This window comes from Echinops telfairi, unplaced genomic scaffold (assembly GCF_000313985.2).
Source record: "Echinops telfairi isolate 266 unplaced genomic scaffold, ASM31398v2 ScPeMD7_7468;HRSCAF=8506_2, whole genome shotgun sequence".
Lineage (NCBI taxonomy): Eukaryota > Metazoa > Chordata > Mammalia > Afrosoricida > Tenrecidae > Echinops > Echinops telfairi.
Window position 1 is genome coordinate 3,040,529 of NW_022111371.1, and position 5,473 is coordinate 3,046,001.

The following is a 5,473-nucleotide window of genomic DNA, read 5'->3' on the forward strand; positions in this document are numbered from 1 at the left end:
GTTCTGGTCAATTGAGCGCTTCTTAGTACAGATTTGCCATGAGCACAATTCAATTTATGGAATTCTCATTCTTTGCCATGCTATGTGTAGTTTTTTTATGAAACACGGTTGAATGCCAACATAAGATAGAATGTGTATATCATAATAGGAAATGTGTGGTTCCTCTGTGGGCCCCAAATTTTTAATCACTTTGCTTAACAACAGCCCTTTCTTTTTCACATACTAAATAAAATATTGCTCTGAATTCCTGCTTAGATGTTGTTAGCAGCTAGCAGATAAGGGAGCTCTGGTGGCGCTGTGGTTTAGTCCTTTGGCTGCTAACAGCAAGGCTGGTGGTTCAAACCTACCGGCCATTTTACAGGATGAAAATAATTCCTTCTGACTTATAGAATTAACTCAATTACTGTGTGTGTGTGTGTGTGTGTGCGTGTGCGTGTGCGTGTGCGTGTGCGTGTGCGTGTGCGTGTGCGTGTGCGTGTGTGTGTGTGTGTGTGTGTGTGTGTGACTCTGCTGTCAGGTTGACTGACTGAGGGTGATCTTATGGACAATGGTAGGACACATTGCCTGCTCCTGCTCATCTTCACTATCACCAGCATGTCCAAATCCATTGCAGTTGCTACCATGCCAATCCATCTCGCTAAGTGTCTCCTTTTCCTTTGTTGTCCCTCTACTTTGACAAACATGATGTTCTCATCCAGAGATGGATCCCTCCTGATCATATGTCTAAATTAAATGAGTGTGAACAACGTTCTGTTTTAACACCAGGTTTTTGTTAGCTATTTTTAAATGTAGATTGCCAAGCTTTTCCTTCTCATCTAGATTATTTTGGAAATCTTGCTGAAACCTGTCCACTACGGGTGACCCTAAGACTATTTGGAACACTGATAGAACCATTTCCAACATCACAGCAACACTCAAGCCAACCCAGTACAACAAATACACAGATAGGTGGTGACCCAATATATATATGTGTGTATATATATATGGCACATACAAATAGAACTGCTATGCTTCTCAATCAATCTCTGAGGCCTCAAGACACTTCCTTTAATGCTGGCCTTCTACAGCGCTGGTAGAAACTTAAATGACCCACAAAAGAGTCTGGAACAGGAGATTGTCGTCTGCATCAGCGTATTAGGTAACTCTTAGAAGGATGATGGTAAGATAGAAGCAGGGACAGTTGCCTAAAGAGCTTTGGCAATTGATGAAAAAAGAGATGGTAAGCCTCAAAGTTAATGAAGGAGAGATAAGGAATCTTAGGCTGCAGAGTACTATGGAATATGATGAAGAGCAGAAGCAGACCCAGTCCCATTTTCGTTCATGGGCAATTTGGTAGCTGGTGGTATCATTTTTCATGATGTAAAATTCTAGAGGGATGTATTACTTATTTGATGATTGGTTTAAATTCCCTATTCTTCCCCCCAAAAAAGAAACAAAAAAGCAAATGAGGGTGACATTTAGGCTTTGAATTACTATTCTGTCATTCTGTCAAAACCTTCAGGAAGATCACAAAATCCTTCTATTCACTTCAATGAATAATGTATGCCTTACTTCTTTCTTCTTCCCCATAGCACACACCAATCAGACGCAGCTGAAATAAACAGACCAGAGAAATCTTGAGTCAAAGCCGGCCTTTTGTCAACTGATTAGATAGCAGTTAGTTTAATACTAACATTAATCAAGGTCTGAGTGCTCTATTGTGAGGAACCAGAACTATGTGGAGAGATTAATACATGAGTTCTGGTTCAGAATGTTTCTGCGGAAATCCCTATGCAGTAATTAAGAACACAAAATGAAGGTTATTGATCCATTGTGTTATTGAGAAACAACGTAATTGATATTTCCGATCTTAATTGTTATTTCCAAAGTGAAAGAGACAATCTAGAGATTATGAGACGGGTTTTTTGTTTGTTTGTCTTTGTTTTCATGATTTAAATAAAAATATTGAGTTCAAATGGTACATAGATTGCAGTAACCATTGATCTCATTTTCAGAGATGCCGTATTTATATTAAAAATGGTCATTAGTTGGGCAAACCTGAAACAATACAACAAGGACCTTTGGAGTCACACAGATTCCACTCATGAGCTTTGGGAGATTAGGTTTGACAGTCAACCCACGTGGACAGCAACATCATCTTTTGTCAACCCTGTTGGAAGGATAGAGTGGGAAAGCCAATATCTGAGAGTCAGTATCTAGATTGGAGTAAAGACACATGATCTAAAATGTCTGATTTTCAAATGTTGCCAGTTATTAGCTGTGTGACTTGGGATCTCCAAACTTCTCACTGGGAAATGCCATTTGGAGTGCTGAACCAAATACCATTCGTACAACAGAACAAATCACTGCGTAGTCTTGCACCCTTCTCATAACCATTGCCTAGTGTGGTAACTATTACCCCCACTGTGGTAGGCCATCTTAATGGGACTCTTCTTTTTCAACCATCTACTACATATGGTCTTAAGACGGGTGTATATGTGTCGATGGAGGAAAAATGTATGTCAACAAAATAGCTCATACAGTGTTCTTACTTGATGCAGACTCATAGCAACCCAATAGGATGGGGTGAAACTGCCCCTGTAAGTTTCTGAGATGGTTACTCTTAGTGAAAGAAAGCTCATTCTTTCACTGACGGAGCAGCTGGTAGTATTGAAGTGCAGACCTTGGCGTTCGCAGTCCAGTCCCTAACCACTCTACCACCACAGTTCCTTTCAGACAATGGCAGAAGTGGACAAGTCTTAGTCCAGGCAGATTTCAAGGCCATGGGTCAGCTGTTTCTATTCATGGGTTCAGAATGAGTTCCTGACTCAAATAACCAAAAGGGCGAATGAACTCGAGATCAGCAGGAAGACCAGAGACTGATCTTCATATCTGCAGAAGAAAATGAATCCAACCTCAGCCAGTCAGATGACAGGCCTAGGAGGACTCCAGGATTGGCAAGCAATACCATGGGCCATTGCCCCAAATCCACAGAGCTGGAGGTCACTTCCAATGCTTGCTGTGACCTGCATAAGGGCATTGCCTCCCACCCATATCTTCTTATGTTTGATTGGTGGTGATTGTATAGTGTTAGGTAAAAGGGAATTACTAGGTGTTAACTGCTATACCACTGATGATCCTGGCCCAGCCAAGCTGACATAAGCCCACTATTACAATTACTTACTTTATCGACATAATGTCCTTCTCCAGGGATCTATCCCTCTTAATAAAATACACAAGACAAAGTCTTGCTATCCTCCCTTGTCGAGAACCAGCTGCCAGGATGACAGGGTCACTGGCGGTCTTTCCCAGAAGTCAGGGACTTGGGCGACGTCGAAGGCTTTGTGTTACACTTCACAACAGTAACCGTCTATATGACAAGCGAATGAATCAACACATAGAATATACTGGTTTAGATTCCATGTACCATGACGTCCTAGGAACAAGGTACAAAGTAATGCTTTGCCTGCCAAGTTCCTCAAACAGATTGTCTATAAGCTTTACAATAAAGTTGTTCCGGGCTGATCTCTGCTCAGACCTCCCCATCCCATCCTGTCTCTGCTTCTCTTTCTTGCATTCCTCCCCCGACTTTCAGGTTCTCTCCTGGTCACGGCACTCCTTTCAAGGAGTATTCTGGCTTTACTTTTTCCCAAATTGATTTGTCCATACTTCTGGCACTCTGTGCTATATTTAATATTATTCTGCAATAGCGTAGTCAAATGCAACAATTCTTTCCTAGTTTTATCTATGTACTGTCCAGATTTTGATTGCCTAGAAGGCCGCTCACAATATCATGGCTTGAAATAGGAGCACGTTAGTCCCCAAAGTGGACTCATGGATTTCTCACACTTTGCAGAGATCTTTGGCAGAAGGCTTGCCTAGAACAATGCACTCTTTCAGGCCCTGACTGCTATTTCCCTGGGTTTCAATTGTGGATGCAAAAATAAAATGAAATCCTTGGGAACGTTACTTTACTCTACTTATCACGCTGTTGCTTATTGGTCCAGTGGGACGGAGTTTTGCTTTCCTTGGTGTCATCCAGACTGAAGACTTCAGTCATTGGCCATCAGTCGATGTGTCCGGTCTTCTTTACTGTCAGTAAGTAAGGAATATCACCTGTAAATAGGAATGATGCTGATGAAGGGGCTCAAAACGCCATTGTGAGGAAGAGTTAAACATTTGATAAGCGCTTAAAGAGGATTAGGCAAGTTATAAACATGATATACCTGCTGATTTTTATTTTTGTCATAATGTGGCAGTGTATAGGCATCTGGGTGATGCTTAGGAAATATTCATTACATCTGTTTTACTTCTACATCTAGATTATAGATGATCTGAAACATGTGGCTTGTCTGTTTCATTTTGGTACGGAGCAGGAAAGGAGTCAAACTACAGAAAAGTCTGTTGGTCTACATGACTTGTCATGTTTACATGGAAACTTCAGTAAAGTATTATGTCTCCTGTTTCCCGCATATGAAAAGACAACACTTGAGCACTTGAAATGGAAAGAAACTGATAAAGACCAAGGGAAATTGTTAAGGGGTGAAGGACGTCAGTGTAGGAATAAAATCTTCTACTCAGAAAACAGATCATTCACACGAGTATTCTGACAGAAATGAGAATGCGTTGTTTTCAGAAAACAAGAGCATTTCATGAAAAAGAAACAGTGATATAGGAAGAAAGAGTTTTTAACATTATTAACACAGGCAGCGTGCATTTAAAGGGAAAAGAATCGACAAAAATAAAGTCAAAGCAATGGAACAGAAGCGGTAACCAAACAAAGGAGAATGTGTGAGAGCAGCAGAGCACCCTGGAAACCTCTGGCTGAGGCCGGTCGTGGAGCCAGCAGACACGAGGCTGTACGGAGACCAGAGGGCTGGGCAAGGAGAGCAGGAGAGCGAGCAGAGGAGCAGCACAGAGATGATTAACCTGTGAGACAGGGAAGCAGGTGGGCTGCCTGGCGCAGCGAGACAGAGGCCCAGGGACCACGTGCCTGAGACACTGGGGACCCAGAGAGAGGCTTGGCTGCTGGCGAAAGAGAGGTATTGCTGTGTACCAATGACTACATCTTTAATGTTTCCCACGCGTGACTTGTGCTATCTCCTTAGCTTTCCCCTTCCCTGTGAGTCTTGTCGGTGAGTTCTGAGCAGCTTCTGGAATGGACTGTTGTCCCAGCAATGAGACAAATGGTTGTTGTCAGAATCGGGTAAAGGAGAGTTGGAGAATGGAGACGCATCTGACTTCTGCCTCAGAACAATTGGCCTGATGCTTCTGAGCGGATGGATTCTCATTCTTTCTCATGAAGGCAGAGGAGCTCACCTATGACCTCTGTGCCTCTTGCCCAAAGAGTCTGTTTGAAAATGCAGAACCTTGGGGACAAAAGGTAAAGGTATTGTTTGGATCCTGAGAGTACAGAAAGGGGGTGAGGGGAAGGGAGAAGTGATAGCAATGCTGACTATATAACCCCACTTCTGATCCCTTGAGGCCTCCTCAC